Source organism: Leuciscus leuciscus (genome assembly GCF_965113295.1).
Source record: "Leuciscus leuciscus genome assembly, chromosome: 22".
Lineage (NCBI taxonomy): Eukaryota > Metazoa > Chordata > Actinopteri > Cypriniformes > Leuciscidae > Leuciscus > Leuciscus leuciscus.
The window spans coordinates 2,576,556-2,597,468 of record NC_138746.1 but is presented as its reverse complement, the minus strand read 5'-3'; the positions used below and the strand labels follow the sequence as shown (position 1 = coordinate 2,597,468).

Here is a 20,913-nt window from a genome sequence, read left to right as displayed (position 1 = left end):
ATTATCATATAATCATATATATTATATATCAGCGCAACATAAAAAATCTCTTTTGTAGAGATTTCTGACCAGATTTGCAGTCTGAGGGGATTCGATCCGCATAAGTGTGTGTGTGTGTGTATTAATTTGTTTTTGTCTCTGACTCCATCCAGCCAGATGATATCAAACGTGTTTGCTATTTTGAGACCATTTTAGAACAAGTTTGACATGCGTATTATGCATACTTTTTTAAAAGTTAGGTGCAATTTTTAAAGCAGATCTATTATGCCCTTTTGCAAAGTCTTGATTTTGTTTTTGGTCTCTACTAGAACAGGTTTTCGTGCTTGAATGCTCAAAAACACATTATTTTCCCCATATTCCCCCTTGTTGCGGCTCCTCTCTTCCCAGTCTGTCAGTAACACTATTTACTTCCTGTCTCTATGAAGCCCCTCCTTCTGAAAAGCACACTGTGCTCTGATTGGTCGGCTGGAGCAGTGTGTTGTGATTGGTCGAGCGCTTCGAGCGTGTTTGGGAAATGTCCCGCCCCTTACCATAACCGCCAGTTTAACACACTACTAACTAACTCAACCAGGCCCCGCCCCTTTATTCTGCGTATGAATTCTTTAAATGAGGAATATTGTGACGTGTTCGTTCCCGGAAGAAACTCAAGACTACAATGGAGGCGTTTCAGGGAGTTCAGAAACACTGACACTGATATAGAGAAGAACTGCTGAAGGAAACCTTTTTCAACATTACACACTAAAGAAAGTTGAACATGTAGAAAAGCATAATAAGAGCCCTTTAAAAAGCACGGTCTAATCTACAAAGCACACATTTTTTAAATCATACACCCTCATGATTCAGATTAGTGGTTAATATGTTTGTTTTTTTAAACGCTTACATTTGATCCTCACAGGTTCAGTGGTTTTGGTGTTCATGTGCCAAACAAACAGTCTCTCCGTCCCTCAGAAACAGAAGGAGCCACAGGGGTTTGAGCCGCGAGAGCCTCACGAACCTGCTGTGTAGCGTAGCCTAGCGTAGCGTAGCGACGCGGGTCTCTGGCGACGCCCACACGACCACAGCAACACCACAGTCTGAGCACACTGTAAAACATATTGTGAAACACTTACTCTATATAAGGTGAAAAACTGTGGTAGATCTAAAGAAATATTTCACGTGATTTTATAGTAAAATACTGTACATTTTTCAGATGTATAATTCTATCATTTACACCATAAATTGAGATTCACAGAATTCTCTGTGTTTGATGGTTTATCATTGAAATAAAAGTGTTTTATTTTTTTTCTTATAAGTTATGTACATTAGGGTTTTATGTTAAATCTTATGCTGTTAAATGAATGTTTATTGCATTATTTTAGTGTTGTGTGTAATCATGATTGTGTCTATATATTTATATTAACTTAAGCTACTAGTGATGAACTTTGATTCATCGTGTGACTTTCTCTTTAGGTGACTGTCAGTATATTATAAAGTAAAAAAAAAAAAATGTATTTGATATATTAATATAATATCAGTTTAAAAATCAGTTAAATCTGTAAAACTTTAAATGTTCTAGAAACCACAACTTTTTTACCATATATTTCTAAATATTATTATTATTATTATTTTACAGTGTAAAGGTGAATAGAAGCAATAGTGAATTCTATTCTATTCTATTCTATTCACCTAATTTGACTCTAAAAGATCCAAATGGCTTGATAAGTATTTGTCTATCCTGTTTTGACACGTTTTCAACTTTTAAACAGAAATAGGGCTTGTATCCTCTTTTAAACACCAAATAGTCCAACACGCTCTCACTGCAATTCATAATGATCTTATATTTCGGTGGCTACTTCGTATGAATTTGTACAATCTCATTCATAAAACATTCATAAAAACTCATGTTCGAGATCATTCTATTGGACAAAACTTGGGACACGCCTTTGAGAGCATGATGATGTCATCAATATTCTTGGTCTGTTTTTCCATAAGATTTATCTGTTGACTTATGTCAGTGAGTCCACTAATGTAACGAAAGCCTCTTAAAGCTACAGACATGGACTAAATGTACCTTTTGATTTCAAGAATATACAACATTCAGTCTTTTCAAAGGTTTGATCCCACTAACCTAGAGAACTTTGGTGAATCCATCGATCAGTTTCTTCTCAAAACCCCTGATTTGCATCCGATGGCGAGTGAAAGGACCGTGAACGCGGCGTCTGAGGCTGAAACTACACAAGGTATCATTGCATGAACACACAGTGCATGTTTAAAGAGAATAATTGTTACCTTTAGTTTAGGGTCCAATTCTCACTATTAACCAGTTGCTTATTAGCATGCATATTACTAGGATATTGGCTTTTTATTAGTACTTATAAAGCACATATTAATGCCTTATTCTGCATGATCATATTCTACATCCCTTAATCCACCCAATACCTAAACTTAACAACTCCCTTACTAACTATTAATAAGCAGTAATTAGGAGTTGATTGAGGAAAAAGTCATAGTTTTAGTGAGAATTTGAACCTAAAGTGTGACCAAATAATTAATCCAAAATTGTCATCCTTTACTCACCCTCCAAACCTTTACGACTTACTAGTGAGAAATGCTCATCTACTCTTTTTTAGTATAATGAGAGTGAAAAGAAAAAGACAACCCTTTCCATTAATGTCCCATTTTTACCAGTACGAAACCCAATGCATGACTAGTCTTTTTTTGCTGCATTTGCATGCATATGATTCATAAACACAGTCATGCTTACACATCCAATATGGTTATTTTTTTCTTGTATGAGAAAACCCAATAAAGTAGGGCCTTTCTGTCTGTAGTAATGAGAGAGAAGGCCTTTTGTATGACTAGTCTTTTTACAGTAAGGGAACATGGAAAATCTGTAAGAAACAGCACACATGACACAAATACAGTCTGTCATTTAGAGAGTATTTGGCTCGGTTTCCAAGCCAGGCCTCTCAAATGGCTTCCATGTGTGAGAGGCAGATCTCGGCGGGTATGCTTTGTCTGAGAGCTCTTGGCATTGACGCGAGGATTCCTGAAAGCCCAACAGCTCCCTGACTCAGAAGCACACGGATGAACTTCCCGATGGAAGTACGAGAGGCAGATCTAGGGTTTCTCCGGTCAGGAAATGAGTCACACTTTATTCCCCCCATTCACTCGCAGACGTTCCCACCTCTCCTTCATCCCGAGAGCCTCGTGGCAATGGGCTGAAACTCCTACTTTAATCTGTGGACTCAGTTATTTAACCCACACTTCAAACACAGGCGCCATCCTGCAATCCGGTCTGCAAGCGAGCGCAACACTGACTCAGTATCAGCGCTATTCCTGATTTAAAACTCTTCACAAAACTACAAAACAGTGATGCACATCCTGTGCTCTTGAGTTTAAAGGGATCGTTCACCCAAAAATGAAAATTAGCCAATGATTTGTATCCTCAAGTCATCCTAGGTGTATATGACTTTCTTCTTTCAGACGAATACAATCGGAGTTATATTAAAACATGTCCTGGCTCTTCCAAGCTTTATAATGGCAGTGAATGGCTGTTTCTGTTTTGAAGTCCATAAAAGTGCATCTATCATCATAAAAGTACATTTATCCATCATAAAAGTGCATCTATCCATCATAAAAGTGCATCTATTCATCATAAAAGTGCATCTATCCATAATAAAAATGCATCTATTCATCATAAAAGTGCCTCTATCTATCATAAAAGTGCCTCTATCCATCATAAAAGTGCATCTATCCATGATAAAAGTGGGGGTTAATAAAGGCCTTATTTATTTTACTTTGAATATTTTTCTTAGAAGCGATTACCGTCGTTTGCCATTATACAAGATCTGGACGCCTCAGTTTTCGACTCAGTTCTGCATATTATGCATATGATTCATGAACACAGTCATGCGTGCTCATACAGCAAAGTTTTTCCGGCCAAAACATAATTTTGTAAATAGTGCAGCTTAAGGAAGTATAGTTTTCAAGTTGAAAATAAATGTAATTTAAACCTTTAAATGCCATATTATAAAACATTTCTGATCTTACAACACATTTTAGGTAAATGCAAAATATATTTTGAATTAATTTTGAGACAATCTCATACATTATTAAGGTGCATGATCTCCGTAAGTAAGTTTTTATGTGCCATTTTGGGCACATTTGATCTGTAACTGGTGAATAAATACTGTTTATGTCAGAGACACAACTCAGAAAACAAACCAGAATACTGTTCTGCATCTAGTTTACATGCTAGAGCCTCAATTTAAGATTTAATGCAAACTTGGTCAAATACAACTTGAAGAGAAATATCACTTCATTTCCTGGTGCCTAGCTATCCCGATTCCTGGAAGTTGCACAGCGCCAGCCAATCAGATTGGAGCCATTTCAGTCAGATCTTAACATTTTTCTCATTAAATGGAGTGAACTAATGCCATCCCATCTTCGACAAGTTGTTCAAGGGTCGTGTTTCTCGCACAACGACTGTTTAACTACCACAGTACGATGCATCGTTGAAGAAATCAAAGCTAATCACGACTGTTTCCCAAAAACGTACTGTCGTTGGTGTTGGTGTGTTAACTTATTTTAATGAATCCGTTTGAGATAGATTTTTTGCTATAATTTTCAGACATGGTATCGAAGGACTAATTCTGATTTTTCTCAGTTATTTTGCTTTATTTCCAGATTCAATCATAGGCTCGTTCTTACCTGGTTCTTACGTACTAGAGTACATTCGCGCATGCGCACTCTTCAAAAACGCCACTTCAAATCTCTTGACAAACTAAAGGACGTAAAAGACATTTATATATATATATACAAAGTAAAATATGCAGATTGTACTGAATGCCAGCTTAGTTTCCTCAAGATAAGGATTTATTGAGTCCACATGTCATGCAAACAAGAAATGTCTGACCGCAGGTCGAGAGCTGTCATATAGTTTCGGGAAACACAGACTCGTTAAACTCTGCTGATAACGACAGAACTTGCGACTATAGTTGGCTAACGATGCTTTCGGGAAACACACCCCAGTCCATTAGGTCAGCTCCTGTCTGGAAACATCAGACACTGTAGGAAACTCACTTCATCGTGGCACCAGATGGATTTACCAGTGGAATATATTAAATACACTTAAAAAAAAATCAGGACTGGCACCATCTCATGGCCCTCCATTCGCCAATTTTAATGCATGTTCACTTGCCCGTGAACTACATTATCAATGAAGTGTGCATAACACATTTGCCTACTTAAACAAGCAATCAGCCGAAGCATAGCAACAGCACGCCGTCTCTGGTCCTCATGAAAGTGATCCTGCACAGGATAAAAAACCCTACCGAGGGAACAGTGGCTATTCTGAGCCTGCGGTGTGACAGAGGTTCACACTGACACGGTTTCCTAAATGAAGTTTGTCTCGCTCGCTATTCTTCTACTCTCCAGTGTCATTGTTCAGACGGGAAACGCCACAGAGACGAATTAGTTGACACACTATTTTAAGTAGGTTAAGGGCACTCACACCCCACTGACTAAACCAGCCTCTTTTCTTAAAGCCAGCCAGCATCATCTCATCTGCAGTGTCTATTAATACGATTAGCATGAAACAAGACGGCTAATTTCAGTTCATCACTGAATAATAACTGTAAATGAACCACAGGTTTGTGAGATTGTGTGCTTGAACGAAACATGCGATGGATTTGAATCGGTGTAGACTAGTTATTGTTAACTAAAAACAAAAATAAAAAATAAATAAATAATTGAAACAAACGTTAACTGAAAAAAGGTATTAATTAAAATCATATGCATATTTGATTTCAGTTAGTTGTCAAATCAACGAATTTTCATTTAAAGTTGAAGGACTGCGATTGCTCAAATTAAAACTAAAGTAAAAATCATTAAAGACTAAAACATAGTTTTAAAAAAAATAACAAAAATTAAAATGATAAACAGAAAATATAAAAATACAAAGTAATTTAAAGAGAGAGAGAGAGAGAGAGAGAGAGAGAGAGAGAGAGAGAGAGAGAGAGAGAGAGAGAGAGAGAGAGAGAGAGAGGAGAGAGAGAGAGAGAGAGAGAGAGAGAGAGAGAGAGAGACTAAATATAAGGCGGGAGGAAAAATCCTGTTTCCTCCAGTTAAACGCTTCAGTCATTCATACTCTCTCAGCCATACATTTGTCAGCCTGTTTTTCAAGTGAGTCACAAAGAATGGTTGCTCACACACAGACAGAGACAGACACACACACACACAGAGACACACACACACACACACACACACACACACCCCGCAGCTCTAATTCCAGGAAGCAGCTGCTCAGATGATGATAGCCTATATCAGGCCTGTGAATCACACCTCTGTTTTGACTCCCGGTTTTTTCTTTCTCTCTCCTCAGAATGGGACACGGTTGGCTGGAAGAATGCGTCGAGTGGCACAGATCCAGAGGGAGGAGAGGATGGAGATCAGGAGTGACAGGATTGTGGAGGGAAGGGATAGTGGTGCTTTATTACAGGCTGCGGGAGATCATTTCAGCAGCCGACATGTCTGGACCAAACACACACACACACACACACACACACACACCAGTATTATAGAGCAGCTGGGATTCAACACAAAGATGGGCAGAGAGAGAGAGAGATCTGAGACAATGATGTCACTCGTTCCCAATAGCGATGGGAATCAGGAGAAATTTAATCATTCTGGTTCATAACTGTTTTGGTTCCACTTTATCCAAACTTAAGATCCAAACTTAAATACTTAAAGGGATTGTTCACCCAAAACATAAAATTCAATCATCAATGGCTCCCCCTTCTTCAGTCTAGTTCGAGCTTATGAATGAAATGACCTTCAGCTCAGTGAATCAGTCATGAATCGCTCCACCCAATTTGGTTCAATTGATTAATGATTCTTTTGAATGATTCATCAAAGCCAACGGACTCAGTCAAAGTTTGATCTTGAGTTTGACTCATGTTCATGAAGTTAAGACAAATCATAAGTTTAATTGTATTATTGCTGTAGATTCAGCAGCGTCCAGCTTTGTTATTGATAACTAAAACAATTTATGAAAATCAGTTTACTCAAATAAAGCTGAAATAAAATAAAATAAAATATGTTATATATGATATATGTAAATTTTTTATGTTATCGTTATCGGCCTGATAAGAAATTTTGGCTAATAAATCAAGATTATTTCCTTCAGCTGAGACACTTCAGATGATCCCAATGATGTTTTTGAATTGTTTGAAATATGATTGGAATCACTTCAAAAAAGGAAAATATGGTTGAGTGCAACATGTGCGCAAGTCTGTCATATCGGCTACATACAATTATAATGAGAACATTATAATGGTGCGTTTGGCACATGGCTTTCAATGGTGAGACTTTTGTTTTTGTAATCAGGCTCTCAAAAATGATATAAAAATTTGGATTTAGATTTATCGGCCAATATATCGGTTATCGGCTTTCAAATATAAAGAATTATCGGATATCGGTATCGGCGGAGATGTTCATATCGGTGCATCCCTAATAAATACTAGATGAAGAACAATTATTTCCAGTATGTTTTTAGAAGCACAATCAGTTCTGAATGAGATGCATAATTGAGGTCCAGGGACTCAGATGAAGGAAATTGTAAAGTGGCGAATTAATGCATATTGGGGGGAGAATTAACCATATTCTGGGGAGATATTTGCACTCAAAAGATCACTTTTGGAGATGTTCATATTTTCAAAAATAGTATAAAGTAAATAAAGTTGTGTAAAAATGCAGTTTTCTATTGTATATAAAAATGTGGGTCAAAAATGTACAAACCTAACCATTGGGTTAAGTTTTTAAAATACATGTTTTAACCCAACGGTTGGGTTTGTCCATATCTGACCCAACTTTGGGTTGAAACAACCCAGCATTTTTAGAGTGTATGCAATGTCCCCATTTAGATAAGTAAACGTGTGTGTGTGTGTGTGTGTGTGTGTGTGTGTGTGTGTGTGTGTGTGTGTGTGTGTGTGTGTGTGTGTGTGTGTGTGTGTGTGTGTGTGTGTGTGTGTGTGTGTGTGTGTGTGTGTGTGTGTGTTTGTTTGTTTGTTTGTGTGTGTGTGTTTGAGTTTGTGTGTGTGTTTGTGTTTGTGTTTGTGTGTGAGAGAAGTCCAGTGACACACACCAGCCAATCTGCATTAGATTTTGTGTGCATGTGTGTCGAATGCATTATGTTCTTCCGAATGTAAGAAAGCCTCAGTGAAACATCTATGGGTCTGTAACTCACACACACACACACACTCTCGTGGGCAGATTTAGATTTGATCCCGTGGCCTGTGAGTCTGTGTTTGGGGGAAACACGGGGGAAATGCGCTGGGTCGACGGCCTTCAGTGAAATGCAGGAAATCCTGCTGTGATTGTGTGGCTCTGAAAGCTTCAGCTCAGGAATGTGACCTACATTCCCCCCCCCCCCCCCCTCTCTCTCATTGTGTTCCAGCGCAGTAAACACACACTTACCGCAGTATAACGTGCTTCTGAAAGCTGGATTTTACACAATCTGCAGCATATTTGTATTTGCATCGAGACTCAAACACACACCGATCATTTCACAGAAAGGGACAGGAATATTAAATATGTTGTTAGACATTTCTAAATAATGTTATAATAGTTGCTGTGTTCAACAAACAGCTTAACATTATTTAGACATTTCTCCAACATATTTGCTTAGGTCACTTTCCATGCATCTTGTTTTGTCATATTTGTGTATGTGTATTGATTTTTGTAATGTTTTTGAAAGAAGTCTAAACAAATACATTTATATGATCAAAACTAACATTTTGAAATATTATTATAATTAAAAATAGCTGTTTTCAATGTGAATACTATGTCATATATCATGTCACATGATCCTTCAGAATTCATTCTGATTTGCTGATTTGATGCTCAAGAAACGTTTATGATTATTATCAATGTTGAAAACAGTTGTGCTGCTGCTTCATATTTTTGTGGAAGTAGTGATACATTTTATTTAGCTGGATTCTTTGATGAATCGAAAGTTCAAAAGAACAGCATTTATTTGAAAAATGCCTTTTGATTAATTTCAGAGAGAGAGAGAGAGAGAGAGAGAGAGTCATTCATTCATACTCTCTCAGCCATTTGTCAGCCTATTTTTCAAGTGAGTCACAAAGAATGATTGCACAAACACACACACACACACACACACACACACACACACACACCGCACACACCCTTGCTGCTCAAGAAGCATTTATGATTATGATCAGTGCTGAAAACAGTTGTGCTGCTTCATATTTCTGAGGAAACTGTGATACTTTTTATTTTTTACAGGATTCTTGAGTTCAAGTCTTTTGTAACATGAATGTCTTTACTGTCACTTTTAATTGATTTAATGCATCTTTGTCAAATAAAAAAAAAAATTCTCTATATTATTATTATTTTTATAAAAAATGTTTTGCTTGATCTGTTCATTGAACTTTTACAATATTAACAGGATAAAGATACAGGCCAATAGCAAAAAAAAAAAAAATTGTATAAGCTAATCTATTTAAAAAATAAAAATCCCAAACTTTCGTTTGTATATATAATGCATGGCTTCTTGAGTTTCCATTGAAACACATAAGACAGGCTATGAATAAAGAAAGAAAGATCTAAATCTCCAAAGCCTGTATTAAGGTAATTAAAAAGCTTCCAAATGAGCAGAGGAAGGAAAGGGTTAATCAGTAATTCTCCGGTCAGGACAGAGATGAAATGGAGTCTGTAATGCTGACTCACTGCATGAAGAGCCTCTCTCTCTCTCTCTCTCTCTCTCTCTCTCTCTCTGTCTCTGTGTCTCTCTCCCCCTCCTCCCTCCCTCTCTCTCTCTCAGATTATGTGCACGGTTGTGCGAGCATGTGGCAGCCTGCCTGCTTTTACGGGAAGAACGCAAGTGCAAAAATACTTTGGAGTGCTGTGAATCCTGAACACACACACACACACACACACACACACACACACACAGGAGACTAAAACAGATCCACCAACAACAGGCCTACGTGCGCTAGACATTTGAGGGTCATTCAGTTTTACTTGGATATTTTGACTTAAAAGACAAGAAATAAATTCTGAATAGACTTTTACGTCGCCTGAATAAAATGTGTGATGTTTGCCTGTTTAAACTCACTGCCACAATGACAGGGTGTAGTTTGTGGTTGCTAGGGTGTTGCTACAGTATGTGGTTACTAAGACGTTCTTGGTGGTTGCCATGACATTGCTATGTAGTTGCTAAGATGTTCTTGATGGTTGCTAGGGCGTTACTATGTGGTTGCTAAGAAGTTCTTGGTGGTTGCTAGGGCGTTACTATGTGGTTGCTAAGAAGTTCTTGATGGTTGCTAATATGTCCTAGGTGGTTGCCAGGGCGTTGCTAAGATGTTCTTGATTGTTGCTAGGGCGTTGCTATGTGGTTGCTAAGATGTTCTTGATGGTTGCTAGGGCGTTACTATGTGGTTGCTAAGAAGTTCTTTGTGGTTGCTAATATGTCCTAGGTGGTTGCCAGGGCATTGCTAAGATGTTCTTGATTGTTGCTAGGGCGTTGCTATGTGGTTGCCAAAATGTCCTTGGTGGTTGCTAGGATGTTCTTTGTTAAAGTCCTTATAATATTCTGGTCTCTAGATATGGCTCAGGTCCATCCTTCAGTATTGTACTCATTTTATCAGTGGAAATCATTCATCCAGTCACTCAGAAAAGAAACAGCACACCTCTCCTAACATTCAGCACAATAACAGTCTCTTTGAAGGCATTTCAGGCCATTAGTCTTTGAAATCACTAATGCTCAAACACAAAGATGTTCCCTACCTTCCTTTAGCTCTCTTCTTAATCTCATTATCCTGCTGTCAGTGTCTGGACTAATGCCTCTATGGCTCGTCTTCCATTAGCAGTTTTTTCTGCAAACAAACACATCAGCGTCTCTTTCTTTCTCCTGTTTACCCAGATGTGAGGTCCGTGAAAACCACACGAGTCCACAGTAAACCAGCCTGTAGTCCAGTCATCACAGAAATACAGTCAACAACAACTTGTGGCTCAATGCATCGGCTTTAAGCACTTTTTGTCTCTGAGCTTCTGTGGCGATCAGGCGTTGAAATCAAAAACATGCATGAGAACACAGACTCACTTTTTCGAGAAGTTTACGGTGATAAAAGAGGTCGGGAGTTTCCACCACTAACAATGATAATTATTGACTATTTACTCTGTTTTCCAGAGATCGCTTCACTAGCAGAGCCTGAACGATGATGCATCTGTGTGCTGAACTCTCTCTCTGCTCACTTGAGCAACATAGAAAAAATGTGCATCAATTTGTGCAAAATTGTGATGCATAATAGGTTCAAAAAGTTGGTAATTGTCGTGCATTCTCAGAAAAACACAACTTTTATCTCAGTAAAATACACATTTTATGTTGCCATATTAACATAATACTATAATAAACCATAAAATGACTGTAAAAATAGCTCAAATAATACACACGTTCTCTCAGAAGGATTCGTTAAAGTGCTTTTAAATCCTCTCAGATTCGGCAGATTCGGCCCATTTCACATCCATTGTCAATTCCTCATCATAACCTTGATTTTTTTATGAAATGAAAACAAGGGATGAGTCAAAAAGTATTTTTTTTGTGGTAATCAACATTACGCCACAAATGCAATTGAGCTTAAATTGTTTTGAACCCGGAATATAATTTGAATGTGCCATTTAATTGTTGACGTGATCATGGCAGATTTGCACGTGTCTGAGAGAGTGAAGCGAGTCTTGCCTCAGAAAAATAATTCAATGACTTAAATTGCTTCTTTTCTCAGGTTCAGGGATCATTAATCATGACAAATGTGAAACTGGCATAGAGTCACTGTATTTCTTACATACTGTAAGGTCGCACAGTGCATTTAAAAAAAGCACATTCTTACACTCAAAAGCGCATGTCTAATGATGCACACATGAAACGTCATGCTTAATTTCTCAATCGAGAAAAGGAAAAATATATATATTGCACTTTTGCAAGTCCTGAGTTAAATGCAATGCAACATAAAATGTGTATTTTACTGAGATAAAAGTTGTGTTTTTCTGAGAATGCACGACAATTACCAACTTTTTTGAATCTATTATGCATCACAAATTGATGCACATTTTTTCTATGTTGCTCAAGTGAGCAGAGAGAGTTCAGCACACAGATGCATCATCGTTCAGGCTCTGCTAGTGAAGCGATCTCTGTAAAACAGAGTAAATAGTCAATAATTATCATTGTTAGTGGTGGAAACTCCCGACCTCTTTTATCACCGTAAACTTCTCGAAAAAGTGAGTCTGTGTTCTCATGCATGTTTTTGATTTCGACGCCTGATCGCCACAGAAGCTCAGAGACAAAAAGTGCTTAAAGCCACAACATCTGAATACTGTGAAATATATAAAAGTAGTGATGAGGCTTGAGTTGTTTTGTATGAGGATATATAGTGTGCAACGGTACACATATCATCAGGGTTTCACATGTTTCTTGTCCAATTTATTCAAACTGTTTGTATTAAATATTACTTATGTGAAGCTGTTTATGCACTTTCTGATGCATTCATTATTAATGATAAAAAATAACTACATCATATACCGTTGCCACAACTCATAACATCCATCAGTATTTTGACGCCTTAGATGCTTTAAATAGTCCAATTATCTGAAATAAGAATTTGACATTTTGGAAATTTCTAAGAGCAGATTCTTACATCAGATAAAGGCAGAGAATTTACAGAAAATGATGAAGAGATTAGTTGGAGATGATTAGGTTGTTTTAGCGCCTCAGATGAAAGTGTTCACATTGCCAGTCATTCAAGTAAAAAGTCCCCATGAGGATTTTGTGAAAGCTGCGCTGATGAGATCTGAAAGGTCACGGCCATCACAGCCGAACCAAGGCAGATCAAACTTTTACAAAAGTGGAGGTTATTAATATACAGTAAGTAAACACAGCATTGGTTTAGCAATAAACTACAGCATTGACATTGTATGTCAGCCAGTATAGATATTTGTCACATGATACAACTTTTAGCAAAATATAACATTAAAAACTTTTAATGGCCAAGTAAAATAAAAGTGGTGCCAAAGTTGCAGTGCATCTTGTTGACCACTTTGAACTGAATTATTAAGTAATTTAACTCCGTAAACGACAAAAATGATTGTGTTAAGTTTAATGCATGAAAAATATGCAATATAATGATGAAAATTACATGAAAAAAAACAAAAAAAAAACCTTGCATTTAATAGCTAAAAAAAATAAAAGTGTTGCCAAAGTTGCAGTGCATCTGGTTGACCAGTTTTAATTTAATTATTAATTAAGAAAATTAAACTCCATAAAATTGACTAGAATCGGCAAATGGGATTAAAAAAAAGTTTATAGATTAAAAATATTGTTGCAATGATTAAAAACTACACGAAAATGAAAAAAATAACAAATAAATAGGCTACATAAAAGAAAACATAATGTTTAATAATTAAGTAAAATAAAAGTGGTGTAAAAATTGCAGTGCATCTTTTTGACCACTTTGAATTTAATTATTGATGAAGAAATTTGACAAAATGGCTAAATTGACTAAAATAATTATGTTAAGCTGGAAGATAATGGAGGACATTTTTTTTAATATAAAAGTGAAAAACTACATGAAAAATAAAAAAAAGGTTTTTTTAAAAAAAAATTTTTATTAAACTGTATGCATATCAGTATTATATCATTAAACCATCGGTCACCCATTTTATATAAAAACCCCATCTCAGTCTCAACCCACTACTGTAAAATACCTCACTTCAATGACCTCATTTAGTGATGCAAAGACCTTTTAACATTGTTATTTTGCTCCGGCAGTCACAGAATTCCCCTCGGTGTAAAACAAAGCTCACAGATTAGGCTTTCAAAGCGACCCGTTACGTAAAGCAGCGGACAAGCCCGCGCCGTGACCCAGTTCCAGCTCCAGCACAGCAGATGCATGCTACAATTTCACTTTAAAACCTGTGCATGCTACAATTTCAACCAGCCAATCAAATCTCTGATATGTGCCTGTGAGCAGTGTGTGTGTGTGTGTGTGTGTGTGTGTGTGTGTGTGTGTGTTTGCGGTGCTGTGACTCATGGGGGATTACGTGTCTGATGGCTTTGATGTGCGCGACGCTGCCAGGGATATTTTCTGCTGCTCATTAAATGCACCAAAACAGAACCTCAATGCACAACAAAGGCACAGATGCAATAGGAACATGTCTTCGTTTTAAAGTGCAGCATTACGCCACTCCTATTGGTTTACATGCATCAATCCCAGGTCAAAATCACTTCTCATAATAAACATAATGCACATCACCTCGTTTTCTCAAAGGCTGCATTTTCATTACATTGTTCAAGTGACCCAATTCCAATATTTTCCTCCCATGTGGCACAGATCGGATATGAACCATGAACGTGCAAGCAGGAAAAAAGCACATGGATTCCGATATTCCCAGATCGGTTTCAGGCCTCATTCATATGCGGAAATACATCTGATCCGTGCATTAGTGTCTGACACGTAACTCGATATTTCCGTCAATGCGAGTCTAACGTCATTGAAAAAGTGAAAGACAGTGGCGAATGACTTCAACCGCGATCACATGACTCTTTTCAATGGCGCAATGGCGGACGAAAGCTCAACCCGATGTTTTGCTGAACTTTAAAGATGGTGCGTCGAGCAAAAGCGAGTATTATCATTTAATCTAAGGTTTTCCAGGTCAGTACGTCTACCTTGGGTGGTTTCACCAAGTGTATAGTGTAAATGCAGATATCGGATATGGGTCACTTTGATGTAAGATGGTCATCAAAACAACAACAAAATCGGATATGGTCCACAAATCAGAATTGGGCATCAAGACCTGCAGTGTAAATCCGACCAAAGAGTCTGAAACCGGTTCGTTTGAAGAGTCAATCTCCTTTCCGTGAGCTACTCCATTCTGATTGGTCAGACGGCACAGTCTGTTGTGATTGGCCGAGCGCTTACAACGTCGTTGGTTTTGGCTTTTCCGTTTCAATTCCAGCGCAAGTCCTCATCCTTTGAAGTGCAGTAAAGTGGATTCACAGCATGTTCTCGACATGAACAACACAAACTAAACTCTTCCAGTCTCAGATACAACTACAGTGTTTGAGGGCGGGGCAAAGATGATGTCGTTCACAGGCAGCCAATGACAACCGTAGCCTGGCATTATGCAAATGTGTTACACTGTTACATAGGAATGTTACAGGAAGTGAGACGGCAGTTCAGAATCGATTCTTTCTTTTAAGAGACATTGACTTTATTTGTCGTGGACTTTGATCTTTTAAACTTTGCAGGCCTTTTACATTTACAAACGGCTCTATTACACACTAGATGACAGGTAATATTCAGAAAAAAAAGCATATGAGTACATTTATGTGCATGATCTTAAACTGATTACACTAAACTTAGCATCCTAAACATGCAATGCAAAGTTTCTGGTGAAAGTAATTTATCACAATGAAAGTGAAAATGCCATATATTGATGACGTGTCTTTGTAGGCCAAACCGAAAGATTGCATCATCCTGCTTCGTTCGACAAAAACCTTTGGATTATTGCAGAAAATAAGCAGTGTGAACAACAAAAGTTTATGATTCTTACACGTTTTGTTTATCATCATGATAATCTTCACAGTGGAACTCAACTTTTGAAGCCTAAATACAATCAAAAGCTAAACAAGGTCTCCAGAATTAAGCTTCAACGATATCAGACGTTATCTAAAACATCCCTGAAAGGTTGAGTTTGCAAGAGTGTGACTATAAACACGAGTATAGATGAGTCTTTCTGACGTTTAATCGCTGAAACATCTGTAGTCAGTTGTTTGTGTGGTTATTAATGATGTATTTTATGTCGTAGAATAAAAGGTGAAACTATCTTGAGCTTGATGTGTTGAGACCTTATTTCAGGCAGTTAACCCGTTACAAAACAAAACGTCAGGATGATAAAACCGTGTGCTAGACTTTTCGTTTTATTTATTTTAGTGCATCAAGTTAAACTAAATGAGAAATGCTGCTGAAATATTTTTTTTTCATTGTTTTTTATTTCAGGAATCAAAAATGTATTTTTCTGGTCTTAGTTTTAGTTAACGATAAAAAATGTTGATGTCAAGATGTCATTTCAAAACCTCAAGTAAACATCCGTTCAGCAGTTCGTGCACATAAACACACACAGATAACACACAAACATCATCCAAAAACCCTCTCCAGCACAAACGCAGTGAGTGAGACACTAGTGTTTCGTTTCTCTCTTTCGGTTGGGAATCAGGCCACACTGTGTTACAGTTACACACTGATAGGAAGTTGCACAAGGTTAATGAAAAAACCACTGCCAAAAGCCACAAACTGCTCAGTGCTGATGCAATGAGATGAATGCTTCTGGGTGTGTGTGTGTGTGTGTGTGTGTTAGCAGACTCTCCCTGGAGGAGGACGTTTGTCTGTCGAGTGTCGGATCAGAGAATGACGGACACATGGAGCCGAGATCCCAGCAGAAAAACATGTAAAGTTTGACAGCGACTGAAGCAATTATTCAAATTAATCACATCACAACGTGAAGTCATTTAGGTTCACAAATGGGTTTGCATCAATTGCTTAAATAGAAATCTCCTGAAACAAATATTAAAAAAATATTAAAAAAAAATATTATAAATTATATTAAATATTTAACAATAATATTTATTAATTTTATATATCTATTGTAAATACTGGTTAAATATTTTAAACTATCAGACAGACCATGGTATAACTAAATCTAAAACTGAAATAAAAATGGGGGGTATATATAAAAAATGTAAAATTAAAATATAAACTATAATAGCATCTAAAATAACACTGATTGTGACCCATGAGTCAAAAAAAAAAACACAGATTTACAGCAAACATTCAAAGTTTTAGTGTGGGCTAGAATCATATTCAGAATAATAAACAACATTATTCTCAGTGAATTCCCTCCACTCGCCGAGCCCGAATGCATTATAAATCACTGCGCTGCGAGTCTATTTGTGAGAACCATCAGTCACTTCAGAGCCCCGGAGCTGTAGATTTCTCCTACGTAACCTACTTTCAGATGCTTCTTATTTTCTGACACATAAAAGATGTGCAAAGGGTGTCATCTCTGAAGAGCATCATCAAAAGGATGCTGCTCCGATTCCCCCCAGTTGCCATGGAAACAGCTCACTACAGGGAGGCGGGCATGTGTTGCCGTGGAGCTGGTTGTCATGGAGATCGTTACGGCGACTTACATAAGTGGAGCGAGCGGGCTCTGAATCCTCATGATAAATTCAGCGCGAGTCGCTCCCGCTCGGATGGAATTAAAACAATGTCAGTGGGAGCAGCGGATGAGGACATTCGTGTGCCGCCCACGTTTCCATCAGCCAAGGTCGGGATCGTTTCCCTGGCAATTAAGCGGTGGCTAACCGTGGTGGAGCAGATGCCCGGCGGTCCCAAGGTGACATTACAAATAACACACACTTTCTTTCAACCCCTCCCGTTCCTTCCTCCACTGTCCATCGTGAGGATGACAAACCTCAACTCAACAACACAACCAGTCGTCCAATCAAACTACAGTTCGGCAGCAAACGCACATCTGTCGATGTTGACAACACACCACCTGAAGCCTTGCTGTCTAGGCAGCATCACTGAAATGACCCCTAATAAGTGAACAATTTGAGATCACACTACACTTAAAAAATAATAATAATAAAAATTGCTGCCTTAAATTTTTAAGTACAATCAACTTGGATGTTTAAGTCATTTTAACTTAAATTACATTAATCTTGTATAGCTTATTAAAAAAACTTTTATCTTAACTTATTTTGATGAGTTAAAGCAATGTAAAAACACATTGTCATAACTTATTGTTCATACTTTTTTACAGTGTATGTATGCAAGCTTGTTTCCGCCACAGAATACAACATTTTAAAAGATAATTACGACCTTTTATCTCACAATTGTGTGTTTAAATCTGGAAATTCTGACTATATCTCACAATTCTGACTTTGTAACATGCAATCGCGACTTTATATCTCCCAACTACGTGTTATAAAGTCAGAATTGCGAGTTAATTGCGACTTTATATCACGCTTTAGGCATAGTACACATTACACTTTAACTTGACATCTATCATGCATTGTCCGCTGTCTTTTGTGGTGTCATTGTGCTTCAATGCATCAAGGGCCTTAGAATTTGTGATGACTTAAAACACTGACTCACTAGGATCTGGGACAGAGCCAAAGATTCCTTTGGAGTTAGAAAACACGTGCGTACTTAAAGTGCAAACCAGATTCTGAGGTCTGGATGAGACAGACACCATGTGCTTCTCTTGGTACGGCATGTGTCAGTCTTACTACGACCTCAGGAACTCGAGAAACGGAGAGAAAATAAACAAGACAGTTAGAAAACCACAGCGTGACAAATGTTCTGCTAACGATAGTCATATGACATGGAGGGAAGTGGTGGTTTATGTTCAAAGCTGTCAAACCCTTCTGTGTTCAGACTTCCCTTCATGTGCATCTCTGCGTGTGTGTTTCTGCTTTTCGTTTCCGTGCTCGAGTGAGCTATCTGCTAATAGTTAACCTGGTTAAAGGATGCAATGTGTGTATTGTTGCCAATCACTGTACTGGATGATTAAGCGCGCAGGAATGCACCGTGACACAGGCGTGACTAAATATACAAGCTTCTAGGAGACAAACACTTCGGAGAAGGTGACGTTTGTGTGAATGTACTGACACGCTGGTTCTCATAGCACTCTCCTTTAACCGCCTTTGGCCCTCACACCTTTGTAAACTCTTAGTCAACCAACTGGTCTTGGTCATACCAGGAAGTTAACCATGACATTGCTGTGTTTCAAACAAAGGGTCGGTTGTGAAACCAAACAAACGCTTTGGCAACAGGTCAAAAGTGTGTGTGGAAACAAGCTTGCTTGCTAGTTATTTTGTTGAACTTCTTGGTGGAAAAACCCAAACATTAACCAGCCTAAGATGGTTTGTGGGTGCCCAAAACCACTCGAAAACCAGCAAACTGAGACCGGAAAACTAGCGAAGGCTGCATGGTTTAATCTTTCTTTCAGTAGGAAGTGATTTATATTGTTAATACACATGATTTAGTTTCATTTCAAAGAAAGGCACATTTAGGAAACCAAACAAACACTTCAGTCAAAACTGAATGTGGAAACCAGGTTATCGAGGCCTTTCACTGGTTTCTAGTTATTTTGTTGGGTTTCTTGCCAAGACCTGCTGGAAACCCAAACCTGAACCAGCCTAAGATGGTTTATGGGTCTTCATCAGATAAAAAGTGCCAAAAACCCCTCGAAAACCAGCATACTGAGACCAGAAAACTAGCGAAGGCTGCATGGTTTAATCTTTCTTTCAGTAGGAAGTGATTTATATTGTTAATGCACATGATTTAGTTTCATTTCAAAGAAAGGCACATTTGGGAAACCAAACAAACACTTTGGCAACAAGTCAAAACTGAATTTGGAAACCAGGTTATCGAGGCCTTTCATTGGTTTCTAGTTATTTTGTTGGGTTTCTTGCCAAGATCTGCTGGAAACCCAATTGTACACGAGCCTAAGATGGTTTTCCAGTCTACAAAGCTGGTCTCCTAGTGTGAACAGCTAAAAAGTGGCCAAAACCACTCTAAAACCAGCATACTGAGACCAGAAACCCAGCTAAGGCTGGTTTAATCTGTCTTTCAGTAGGAAGTGATTTATATTGTTAATGCACATGATTTAGTTTCATTTCAAAGAAAGGCACATTTGGGAAACCAAACAAACACTTTGGCAACAAGTCAAAACTGATTGTGCAAACCAGGTTATAGAGGCCTTTCATTGGTTTCTTGTTATTTTCTTGCTAAGACCTGCTGGAAACCCAAACCTGAACCAGCCTAAGATGGTTTATGGGTCTTCATCAGATAAAAAGTGGCAAAAACCCCTCGAAAACCAGCAAACTGAGACCAGAAAACTAGCGAAGGCTGGTTTAATCTTTCTTTCAGTAGGAAGTGATTTATATTGTTAATGCACATGATTTAGTTTCATTTCAAAGAAAGGCACATTTGGGAAACCAAACAAACACTTTGGCAACAAGTCAAAACTGAATGTGGAAACCAGGTTATCGAGGCCTTTCACTGGTTTCTGGTTATTTTGTTGGGTTTCTTGCCAAGATCTGCTGGAAACCCAATTGTACACGAGCCTAAGATGGTTTTCCAGTCTACAAAGCTGGTCTCCCAGTGTGACCAGCTAAAAAGTGGCCAAAATCACTCTAAAACCAGACCAGAAAACCAGCTAAGGCTGGTTTAATCTTTCTTTCAGCAGGAAGTGATTTATATTGTTAATGGGTTAATCATAAGCTACCTACTTTAGTTTCATTTCAAACAAAGGCACATTTGCGAAATCATGGGCAATTTTTAAAGAGGCTGTTCATCTGCGTCTCCCAACTAGTTATTTCAGATCCCTGATTTAAAAAAAACTCAAGGCTAAACTAGCCTAAGCTGGTTTGCTGGTTCATATTACACTGTAAAAAGTGGTAACCAGCAACTGTCATCTCATAGAGATATTTCTACCTGATTTAACCCATAAAAATGTTTTTAGACTTGAATAAACCAGTTCATTTAGATGCAACTATTTTTAAATGTCCAAAACTCTAATATTAGCCAGCAAACCAGATTAGTTCATAGCATTTTGTTTCTTCAGAAGAGAGTGATATCGATCTTGTTAAACGCTCAACTACTCAAACTATTTAATTTAGTTTCACTTTAAACAAAGGCACAGTTATGAAACCAAACTGCATTGGCAACAAGTCAAATCAGAGTCTGCAAACAAGGTCATTGTGACTTTCTGCCAGTCGAGGATTCTCACAGTTAGTCGGTAGATGCCACAGTAGAAGCGAAGTGACACAAGCAATCTGCCGAAGGG

The 20,913-nt window shown here is 37.9% G+C and overlaps 1 long non-coding RNA gene across 1 annotated transcript in view; it reads right to left on the bottom strand.

Moving 5' to 3' along the window:
* Window positions 1–20,913, bottom strand: part of LOC309486262 — a 118,967-nt gene that overhangs the window by 60,750 nt on the left and 37,304 nt on the right. The window contains exons 6-7 of the long non-coding RNA XR_014201416.1: window positions 2,108–2,210; window positions 881–1,082 (exon numbers count right to left, since the gene is read on the bottom strand). This is a non-coding gene — a long non-coding RNA (uncharacterized lncRNA). The remainder of the gene's footprint in view (window positions 1–880; window positions 1,083–2,107; window positions 2,211–20,913) is intronic.